The sequence below is a fragment of the Rattus norvegicus genome, chromosome 11 (genome assembly GCF_021556685.1).
Source record: "Rattus norvegicus strain SHRSP/BbbUtx chromosome 11, alternate assembly SHRSP_T2T, whole genome shotgun sequence".
Taxonomy (NCBI): Eukaryota; Metazoa; Chordata; class Mammalia; order Rodentia; family Muridae; genus Rattus; species Rattus norvegicus.
In genome coordinates, this window is record NC_141544.1 from 21939692 (window position 1) to 21952265 (window position 12574).

At 38.0% G+C, this 12574-nt stretch overlaps 1 pseudogene; it reads left to right on the top strand.

The window, feature by feature from the left end:
* The first annotated feature begins 3485 nt into the window (after positions 1-3485).
* Positions 3486-4061, top strand: Arl2-ps2 (ADP-ribosylation factor-like 2, pseudogene 2; annotated as a pseudogene).
* Positions 4062-12574: the final 8513 nt, after the last annotated feature.

Consider the following 12574-nt stretch of genomic DNA (forward strand, 5'->3'; position numbering starts at 1 on the left):
CCAGTGGTAAGGACCACAGCACTCTATGCAGCAATATTCCTTAGCTGACCTTGCCTCTGTTTCTAGACAGCTAAATATCTAGTTTCCCTGATATACCTGTCATGTGCCCCTGCCCATGCCCTTGTGTGTATGTATGTGTGTGTTCATGCGCGTGATGTGTGTGGTGTGTGTGTGTCTGAGTGTGTGTATATGTGTGCATGTATGCATGTGCATGATGTGGTGTGTGTGTGTGTGTGTGTGTGTGTGTGTGTGTGTGTGTGTGGTAATTTATCTGGCAATTTAAATTCACCTGAGGCTACTTGTGATTTATACTGTAGAGAATTCTTATTAGCTGGAAAGAAAGCACATGCATACAGTAAGTGGATCACAGAGGTGATACTGGAGGCTCCCTAAGCATCCAGGCTATACCCCAACTCATCCACCTTAAAAGAATTTTGACAAATAAGAAGGAATCTAGAATTGCTCCTATTACTTAATTAGGACAGAAAACAACTGAAAAATCCACCTCAGATTTTAGTATTCTAGGAGGAGAATCTTAAAGGCTAATACCAAGCCCCTTCCTATTTGATTCAGAATTAACATAGCATAATCGGGAACAAAGGGTCCCTTGAAGGCACTGAAAACCTGAGCCACTCTCTTACCTAAACCAGGATGCCCAGAATGGGATATTCAAGAGCTGGAGGGTGAACAGACACTTCTAATGATGGGGCAATGAGCAGAGCCCAAATGCCTACATTCTTGCCTGAAGCTGTACAAGAAAACGCTGGATACTAACAGTTAAGTTTCACTGGTGTAGCTGTGATTTGTGGGAAAGGAACACTGGTGATTACAGTTATAATACGTATTCAAATGTATTTGTTTCCATCCCACAGTACACACACATACACACACACACACACACACACACACACACACACACACACACACACAAAACACCCTTTACATGCCTTCTACCCTGCCCTTACCAGCTACACAGAAGTATGAGAAGGGCAGACTTCCAGGTTTTGAGTACAATGAGAATGTGCTTTATACCCTCTGAAACTCACACTGATATTTGATTTACAGAGTAAGGAGGTTAAGGCACAACGGAGCTATGAAGAACTAGTACAGTCAGGAGGGATTAATACCCTTTTCTAGGAACTGTTTATCTGATCATACGATCAGTTATCCTGAAAGCAAATTTCAGGAAGGAGTAGAAAATGGAAGGATGGAGCAGTCTGTGTGGCAGACCTGAGTTCAGAACCCAGCTCCCATGTAAAAACTGGAAATGGTATCACTTCTATAACCCCAGTGCTGGACATAGAGGCAAGAGGATCCCTGTGGCTTGCTGGCCAGTCATCTGAGATAAGTCAATGAGCTCCAAGGTCTATGGAGACCCTGTCTCAAAAGCTAAGGTAGGAAGTACTTGAAGAACCCATCAACAGCCACTGCAGCATCTGAAGCCAGCCCTGGAAGCAACCTAAGGTTGTCAGGACAATAGTAAGAAGACGAGACAACCGGGAGTTCATGAGACCTACCAACGTGCAGGTCTCCAGAAACAAACTGCCTTTAAAAGCAGCCCTCTTCTTTCAACTGGGCTGTAGTCCCAAATGCGACCTTGGGGACTGGACAGCTGCAGCTTAAATAAAATTCAGCTAATTAAAACTCAATAGACTTTGGGTGGTCCCTCAGTGCTTTTGAACTACCACCTCCCCTGAAGGTACACGCATATGCACACAGGCCTTCGCTGCAGATACACTCATTCTGGAACATACATCAAAATAAAATATCAAAGTAGATAATGAGAGAGAGAGAGAGAGAGAGAGAGAGAGAGAGAGAGAGAGAGAGAGACTGTCACTTTAGGTTATTGCTGGGAGAAATGGCTCAGCAACTACTCTAAGAGTCACACACGGATAGTGCCTTTTTCCTTTTTAGCAAAGATGTAGTGAGAGCTAAAAGAGTCATTTGAATCTACCTAGGGAATTATTATTATACATAAGCAAGGGGTTGCTTAAAAGGAAATTTAAAGAAAGAAAAATTGGAGGAAATAATAAATTACCTCACCAGTAAATGTTTGTCTCTCTGGATTTATTTAAATAACATGGTGTGCTTCTAAGCTTTTATAATGGCTTCTATGGACAAGAAGTTTATACACATTTTTTATTTACCAATTCTCTGTGGATCAAAGTTATATTTTATTATTTAATACCTCTGTGCTCTTAGTTATAGCTTTTTAAAACTTAATGTAGTCTGTGATTCAGTCTTTTATGGATTCCTTCTTTTCTGAGATTTTTATTTAAATTAAGGAGGAATTTTATAGGATTACAAAAAAGAAAAAGTCCATAGATAAATTCCATTGTAGCCAACTGTCAAGAAATAATCACAGATGGTTTAATCACTGAATTTATTGTGACAGACTATTATGATGTGTATAAGAAAACTATCTCTAAAATCAGCACGAGCACAATTTAAATGTAAATGTTTTGCTTTCATGTGTCTTCTTTGAATCCAGTAAACAAAGAGAAGCGAGGGTCAGTTCTGAAAGGAAATGTGGCAATTGAATAGCCATTATTAATTTTAAATGTGTAGTGGATTTCAACTATCAGGAATATCAGTCAATAAAATTTATATGTTCAGAAACGGAACTTTTTTTCAACTCAGTCCGGCTTCGGTGTTCATGCTTGCCCCATCTCATACATTGTTATTCTGTCCATTTGAGCTTAACTATGCCTTCCCCATCTCTCCTGCTGGGTTATTAAAAGCCATCATCATATTAAAAGCACATCTTAGCCCTTAACTGTCTCATTTAGGTCCTAAGAGCTCACAATTGTTGTGGATCTTCTGACCAGGGACAGGGCATAACTTCATCTCTGTCTTGAGCTTTTCCTGCCAGGAGACTCTTCAGCATGACATTGAGAACTGCAGGTGACCCCTGGATTCGCTGCTCCCCATGATCTCAGGTGGCTTTTGACACCCTCCTCACGGGCCCTTTCATGAATTCTCTATTCGAGCTGCGCTTAATTACTAACAAGCACCCAACCCTCAGTCACCACCTTAACGGACTGTAGGTGTTTTATATATAGAATCACTGCTGTTCTCCTGAAGAGAAAGTAGCAATGGAAATCTGGGATACCCTTTCATCTCCAAATCTTTTTGCCTTGTTGCTGTGATCCCCACCTCTGCGTGGATGTATCAGTGAGCTAAAGCACCTTTTGGAATTGCTAATATCAGACTTGGCTTAGAAAGAAAAACTAAAAGTTTGTTTGTAATTAACATGAGAAATGTCAAGTACTTAACATAAAAGGGAGGTAGTAAAAAATATTGTCTAACTGACTTTTAAGAATTATATAATGAGAGGCTGGCGGGTGCTGGGCCCAGCCAGGAGCTGCAGCCCGGCCCTCAGGCAATCACCAGGCTGGTACTAGTGCGGCCTTCTGAGGCTGCACGGAAGTAGGAGGTCGCGGGGCTGCTGGCCCAGGTCCGTGACTTCGCTTCACACTGTCCTCCTCCGCCTCTTAGGCAGAATTTGATGCTGTGGTTGGATGTTTAAAAGACATTATGGATGACGAGTTCCAGGTATTGCAGAGAAACTTCTTGGACAAGTACTACCAGGAATTGGAAGACACGGAAGAGAATAAACTCACCTATACTCCCATTTTTAATGAATATATTTCCCTGGTAGAGAAGTGCATTGAAGAGCAGTTGCTGGAACATATTCCAGGCTTCAACATGGCGACCTTCACAACCATACTGTAACACCGTAAAGATGAAGTGGCTGGCGACATCTTTGACATGATTCTCACATTCACGATTTTCTGGCTTTTAAGGAGATATTCCTGGACTACAGAGCAGAAAAGGAAGGCCGAGGCTTGGATTTAAGCAGCAGCTTGATCGTGACTTCTCTGTGTAAGTCATCTTCTATGCCAGCTTCCCAGAACAACCTGCGGCACCAGGTCCCACCGTCATACAACTGGTGTGACCTATATGAAGTCACCAGCCCAGCAGGCTCAGAGAAATATGGGCTAATGATGACAGATGCATCCTGCAAAGACCCACTTTGTAACAGCCCTTCGTTCATATGAAGTTTTGATGAGTCCTGGAAAACATGACTGACCCTCCTGTCTCTTTCTTGTTCAGAAACTCCTTCCTGCAGTCAGTAGCCCTCAGGTCCCGCTCCAGTCCCCATACAGATGCCTCTCCCAGGTGCTTCTGAGTGGCTTCTCTGAAGCAGGCTGGGTGTTGGCCTTCTCGCCTGGGGGCTCTTTCCCAGCAACATGGTAATGTAGTGTGTCAACAGTGTGGAAACCACACCTTCATCCCACAGGCTTTAATGAGTCTTTTTTCTCCCACTGTTTTCACCTGGGTCCATTTCAGGCCTCAGCCTCAATGGGGCTTTGAGACCAAGCTGCCTGTCCTGGTTTCTGAATCTCCTAGGATTACAGCTAGACTGGCCGTTGGGATCCACTGAGAGGGCTGTCCTCTACCCACAAGTGAAAATGAACTCCAGACCTTACATTAGCAGTCCTTTCACCACCGCATCCTACTGGTCTTGATGTAGCCCCACTGTTCTCTACTATCTAAGCATTGTTTTCAAGAAACATATTTTTTTAGATGAAAACTCAGCTAACCCAGTATGATCTTGGAATGCCCATGGTCAACCACTTAAAGATCAAAGTATTGTTATATGCTGTGTGTTTTTTAGCTGTGAGTCTTGAGAGTGCAAATCTGCTTTCTGATTGGTGCCCCCTTGCTGGGTTCCAGTACAAACAGGCTCTGTGCTAGAAATGGGCCACAGCTCTGTCAGGACAGCATGCTAGGTGTGTCTGCTGTGCTGTCACCACAGTGTGCTGGCTCTGCTCACACATGTTTGTCTGAGTCCTTCTGTAGGCCAGTGAGCTGGGTTTTTTACTGGGGGCTGGTACTCTGCTGTTTGTTTTCGTACAATCTCTCCTGCTAAGTTAATGCTACCCTGATCCAGCTAAACCTGGTGGGGGGGTTGGAGGAGACACAGCTTTTCTGGTCATCTGTCATTTTTGGTGGACTGCCACCAACCAGAAAGCATGTGTGTCACATCTCTAGAAAGAAGAAAACAGTTCAAATCCTACTGTGTACTTTTGACTTTAACTTTTATAGTAAACAAAAGAATCCATGATGACTTTCCATGTGACCATTCTGACTTTAAAGGATATAGGCTAAGCTCTGTGGGTTTTTTTTTTTTTTTCTGTAGCTGTGTGTCATCTAGTTTTTTTGTAAAATGAGTAAAATTTGAGGTGTTTGACAAGAAAAAAAAAGAATTATATAATGAAACCAAGAATAGAGCAAGCAATTAAAAATCACATGAAGTTATTTAAGGTTGCACATTAACATCCATTAGTAGAGATGGAAAAATTCTTAGATTTTATGAAATGAATGTTCTGTGCTATACTATTAACTGAGTAAATGGGTAGATAAAAAATAAAATAGAAATAACTTTAAAATAAATTGTGGTAAAACAAACATAATTATATGTGTGTATAATATACATATATATATAACATATATAATAAAGTTAGATTCAATATTTTCCCTCTTTAAATGAGAATCACAACAGTTACTTAAAGGTTACATAAAAGATATTTGACATATACGAGCAAATACGTAAAGGTGGTGTAAAAGAAAATTATAGCAAGGGCTCTGAATGACCAGTCTGTCATGGGACAGACTCAGCTATACGTGAACTAACTCATGAAGCATGAGTCCTGTGGTATGTGGCCAAAAAGCTCCACAAATTATGTTAATACTCATCTGAGTTATTCTTCATGATTAATCATTTATCATGATTAATATACAGCAAATGTAAAGAGTAGAGCTTGATAGATTCTAAGTGTGATATATGTTTACCTTTACTATGACAACAGTATATTGTTTAATGTTCCCTCCTGTGCCCTTAAGAATGTTTAGTTTACCAATTATCTTATGTAGCTATGTCTCGGCGTTACACTTCTAATGTCCTCTGCTTAAGAGCTATCTTCTATAATGTTGTTCTATGCGATTCTGTTCATCTTTTCCAGACCCCTTCTTCTCTTATCAGCATCATGTCCCATTTAAATCTTATGAGTGCCTCTGATTTTCTACAGATACACATTGTCTTACTCCAAATACTCTACACAAGCAAATACTTCCTTCAAATATTAGAAGCTAATAAACCACCTGAGTCAGATCCATCAGCCTTCTACAGTCCTGTTCTAACATTACTCTTTCCACTTGTTGCAACCTCAGACTTGTCACCGTTGACCCTTGTCAGAGGCCACTATATTCCACTCATTAAATTGTGAGCTCCCAGAATTTCCTTTTTTGCTTTTCCCCATGCATTCTCACCTAAAATTAAAAGGACAGCGTGTGACTGGAGCATACAAAAACAGCTACAACAAAGACAAAAAACAAAACAAACAATAAACAAAGGAAACACTGCTTTTCTTCTGACCTCGCTGAACAAAAATAATACTACTATTGTCTAGTGAGCAGAACCTGGAGAGACTTTAAGACTCTAAAGATTGAAAGAAGTGTCTTAGCTTTCAGAAGCCACACAGAAGTAATCCGAATCTTCAGTGTGTCACTACTGATGGCATGTGTCAGTTTTCATTCTGAAGCTTTTGCTCCATCTCAAGGATGCCATTGCTCTATGAAATCACAGGACCTGTTATACCTGCCTTAATCCACACTACAATTAAAGGCTAATCCTACTTGACAGAATTGATCAAACAGACCCAAACCAATCTTCTCTATTTGGTAAAAATTCAAAACAAAAACTCATCAGTAAGTGCATTATACAATGGAATGACTCATCCAAAGAGAGATAAGGAAGATTTTGAAGAAATTAAAAAGAAAACCATTAAAAATGGACCAGTGTAAAGAAAAGAATACATAGAGTTGCAGAGCCTAGACCTTTCAAATGGTAGCCATTCCACGGCTTCAATGCAGAGCTGAAATGATTCTTTGCTTTTACATTTTTGTCAATAAGATTAAGATATCAATGGCGAGCTACCATAGCAGACCAGATCAGCACTTCGAGCTGTAAAAGATAAGGTCTTTGATTTGTCTGTACAAATTCAATAATAGCTCATTAGATGTAACTATGACTTATGACTTGTTTCTTAGAAGATAATTCCTCAATATTTCACCTTGTTAAATAAGGTAAACGATTTCATGTAATCTCAGATTTGAAAAGTTTCCTAAACATCATTAGGAAAAGTGCCTATGTGGTTAAAGTCTTTGAGAGTTTGAGGACAAAGTCAAAGAAAGGGTAACCTCTAGATCTGAAACTTAAAAGCACACTAACTTTTGAATAGCAGATTTACTTAAGTATACTGAGTGCATGCTATTAGGTAGCTCTTAGATATTAGCAAGTTTGGAGGACATTGGAGGCACACATGTCCTTCATAATCAATTACTGTGAAGATGAACCCTTGGCCCAGCAGGATGTTAGTTATGGGAGAGAAGAAAGAATACTCAGTCACTTGTCCAGTTACGGCAAGAGATCGTCAGGATGTCCTGGGCTGCTGGTGTGGCCATTGGCGTGCAGCTGTCTAAATATGGCTCTAGACTTTTTCATATGTGAGGTAACACAAGAGGCTTTCTGGGAAAGAGCAAAGGCATACAGTCTGTGCTGGGCACCACTCAGCTTGCTCCTAAAATTGTTACTCCAAACAGGCCTGTCCTTCACCTGGGCAGGACCAAAGCTGTTTGTTCTCGTAAACTTAGAAACGGTGCGGCCTGTGTAAATGTGTCGTACTGCTAGGTAGTCTCAAACCGCCAGCAGCCTAAATAATGACATGGAGACATTTTAATAATTATGAAAGCTTAGCCTTAGTTTGGGTAATTCTCACCTTGCTCATCAAAATAACCTGGACCATCTAGCTCTGTCCCACCACAGCACATGACTCATTACCTTTCTTCAGTAGCAGCAACCGTTTCTTCTCCGTATCTGTCTAGCAAATCTCCAGCCTCTGACTCTTTCACAGAGTTCCTATCTCTGCTTGAAAGTCCCACCTCTATTCTCCTGCCTTGCTAGAAGCCATTCAGCTCTTTACTAAACCAACCAAAAGGGAATAAAGAAGAAGTTTACAAAATAGACAGCTGATGCTTAGGAGAAACTTTCCACAGTGTACAAGAGATTATCCCAACACTCTCCTCACAGCTTGCCTTGCCTTGCCCCCAGAAAGTGTATGCTCCTTGGTTCTACACTGAAATGCACTCTGCCTATATTCTATAGTATGCTTTTAGTGTGTTTATTCTTTCAATAAAAATTACCTTATCAGTGGGAGTAAGAGGATGAATGCAGACTGAGAGCCCCGGGATAACATCCTGTCATATACATAATATCTCCATTGATTCTCTCACTAATGAATTTTATTATTTAGTGATATGTGTACCATATAAGCAGTATAAAGAAAACAAGAAGAGAAGAAGGAGGAAAAGGAGGAGGATCAGGAAAAGGAGGAGGAAGAAAAGGAGGACCAGTAGAAGGAGGAGAAGGAGGAAAATAAGAAGAATTTTATAGACTTTAAAAGAGAAGCCTTTTAGAATTTAGAATATGTAAATGTAATTTTTTAAAATATTAATTTACGGGGGTTGAGGATTTAGCTCAGTGGTAGAGCGCTTGCCTAGGAAGTGCAAGGTCCTGGGTTCGGTCCCCAGCTCCGAAAAAAAGAACCAAAAAAAAGTTAATTTACTTTGTTTACATGAGTACACTGTAGCTATCTTCAGCACACTAGAAGAGGGCCCAGATCCCATTATACATGGTTATGAGTCACCATGTGGTTGCTGGGATTTGAACTCAGGACCTCTAGAAGATCAGTCAATGCTCTTAACCCCTGAGTGATCTCTCCAGCCCAGAAAGTATCTAAAATGAAAAAAAAAAAAAAAAAAACATCAAACACACTCCAGGACAGGCCCAAAATCCATGGACTATTAGTCAATAGAAAATAGACTGTGTTTTTATGTCTTTGTATTAAAGTTTCTGGATTGGTTTGCTTTGCTTTGCTTTTTTTGCTGCTTTTTCTTTTAATGTTATTTGGGGTTTTGTTTGACAGAGAGGGAGAAAGTATGAAGTTGGTTGGGTCTGAGGGTGGGAAAGATTTGAAAATTGTTAGGGCAAGGAAAAATGCATTGTATGAAAAAAATAAAATAATAAAAATCATCTAAAATATCATGTCTTTCACTATTGTTCTATTGTTTTCTATATTGAATATTATGGCCATTTCACAAAATCCAGTTATCATATTAAATGCTTCACACCCTAACGAGGAAATTATTATGCAACTACCAATTCCAAAATCCCCCAAACAGAATCTAGCTGATGTTGTCTTCTAATCCAATCAAAATCACCATCCAAGACCTAGGCATACACAACAGTATGCAGTATTGCATGGTCATTATGAATTGTTTCTGGAAAACAGAAGCAGTGACATAATGAATTTTAAAATAACCCAAAACTATCTCTTGGAGGCCTGTTTTCTCTGAAAAGCAAATGACCTGAGAGCAGATATGGGGAGAAGGAAGGGGCGGGGAGGAACTGGAAGAACTAGAGGGAGGGAAAACTGTGTTTGGAATGTATTATATGAGAGAAGAATCTATTTTCAATAAAAATATCAAAAATAACCCTAAGAAGAGACGTATATAAACCATTCCAATTAATGAGACCAAAGACATTTATGATTCCTAGAAAATTGTAAGCTGCTGAAGTTTTATTAGCGCCTGACTTACTTAAATTTCTTATTTGGAATTAGAAATTCTGTGGCCTTACATGAAGCATTAAAAATGTCATAATTAGGGGCTGGGGATTTAGCTCAGTGGTAGAGCGCTTACCTAGGAAGCACAAGGCCCTGGGTTCGGTCCCCAGCTCCGAAAAAAAGAACCAAAAAAAAATGTCATAATTAGTAAAACCTTAAAAAATGGTTCAATGCTAAACATCACTAGAAATAAGAACTATGTTACATAGTATAATATATACTTGGGGTAATTCTCCTGCATTTTGCCCAACCTACATGAAAGATATCAAGTGATATTGTTGTTAAGAATGAATGCTCTGTATTCACACGACTACCTAGTTCAGTTTCTGTTGCAACATTACATAAGAAAAATAATAAATAGATTTCTCACTACTAATAAAGAACAAAAACACGTAACACTGTTCAAGGAGGCTTAAATGTGTTCTCATTAATTGGAATAGTTTGAATTTCTTTTTTGTTTGAGTTACTTTTAAGTTCTCTAATTCTGTCTAATTTGCTAGTGAGTTATATATTATTTAGGTATCATGAGTTGATATTTTAAAACAGATCACTCCTTAGTTGTCCAATCCACCAAAGAGTGATTTTTTCCATGTAAAATTGTATGTTCAGTACTAAAGAAAAGTTCAGAAAATTGCTCACTATATAATCATGAGTTCCTATGTTATTCAATTCCCAGAACACATATAAAAAGCCAAATGAAGCAGTGTTTGTCTGAAACAACATAAGGAGAGAGACAAGTGGACTCTTAAAGACTATTGGACAACCATCCTTGATAAATTAGTAAGTTCCAGGTTTAGTTAGAAACTGTGTCTCAAAAATTAAGGTAGAAAACAATTAAGGAAAATGCTTAACACCCACTATATATATATATATATGCAAATATATATGGAAATAATATAGATATAGATATATAGTCACAAAAAGGAGAAGACATTCTCAAGACCGAAGGAATGCTTCTTATCTTGCTAATCTGAATAGATCACAATAATTTAATATTTCCTTGATTAGAAAAATTACTCTTTTACCATTAAAGTCTCTCAAATGTACTTTAATGGCATATTTAAGATATATTTCACCAGGTGACCAAACCTAACAATTTTTGGTGAAATAGGTGGAAAAATTATAACGAGAGAGCATAGACAAGTAAGGCACCATTTATATATTAAAATAAAATCTATGAGATTTAAAATACCTAAATCAAAATTATTCTAAGCTACTTAAACTGTTAATGAATTGCCGTTGAAAAAGTTACTGATTTCCACAAGTAGCATACATTGCATGGAACATGCTTTTCAGATGCCGAAGACTAGAGGACCAAGCTGTGTTTGAAATAGTAGCTCAATTTTAATTCCTTTGGTAATGTCAAAACTTGACTATAAACAGATGATCAGATTTAAAAACTCTAAATGGTCATCGGGTGAAAATTTTCCATTGAGAAGCTTGAAAATTCTTTAAAGATGTTGTTTCAAACTATCTTTTAATTGCAAACCGTTTTTACAAAAAAATAAGAAAGAAATATGTCAAGATTCAATACTAAAACTTCTATGACCAAATCACATGGTAGTTAACAAATTTAAGGAAAAGAGAGCTATCCATGGAACCATTCTATGCATATAAATCTGTCCTGAGGATATAGTTGGTCAGTTGCTAAAATACATAATAAAAGCAATGTTTCTAAGAGTTTTCACAAATGCTTTGAAAAACAACACCCTCTGAGTAGTTGCAGAAGTCGTTTTCTAATGTCTGTAGTGCTCTGTTTCTAAACTGCTGCTTGATTTATGGGGACTCAGGCTCCTTCACTCGGCAGTTTATACACATGTCATGTCGCTCTACATAGGTTGAGGAAAATAATGGCTATTTGTCAAAATATCTGTTGTTTCCTTTCTTACAACATTTTCTCACCTTTGCGTTCAGTAATTTAAAAACTTATAACCTGAACACACACACACACACACACACACACACACACACAAACAAGACATGGGTGTCTAGAGCGGTTATATTTTAATTACTCAAACTTGTAGGCTAACAATATATATTTTGTTAGGTGATTAGGTAAATAAATATAAATTACCCAGACATAATTCTACAAAAAATCTTTTCCTTCGGTTTTCTTTAGTTCTGAGACCTAACTATCATGACATTTGCCCAAGCAGCATTACAGGTTTACTCTATCTTATTTTCTGGTTAAAAGATAATATTACTAAGTAATATGGTAAACTATATTTTGTTATTATTGCATATTTACCTAAAATCCTACTTAAAATGCATAAGTATCATCTAAAAAGAGGAGAAAGGGAGGAAGAGGGTGTACTTTAAAGAGCATTAAATCTTCTTCAGAGATGTATTACAGAGCTAGAAGGCAAATAAGCCATAAATTTGGAGAGTATTTATGAGAGATTCAGCTGATTAATGATTTCCAATTGACTATATAAATAATTATTACACACCAATGGTAAGACTGTGAACAGCTCAATTTAAAGTTGTGCAAAATATCTAAAGAGACATATTTCACTAAAGGAGACCCAGATGGCCAGTAAGAAGATAATATATCATGCCATTTTTATTGTCATTCATTGTATTAGGAAATACAATTAAAACATGAGCTACTACTGTATACCTATCATAATATATAAAATCCAAAACCTAAGCAGCATAAATTATAGATGAGAATGTGAAATAAAACTCTTCTTTATTGAAAAATGTGAAAAACGGCACATCCATTTTGAAAGACGATTTGGTAGTTTCTTAGAAAAATAAATACACCTTTTGCTCAATACCTCAAAAATTTTACTTTGTGGTATTTACACAAAATGAATTGAAAA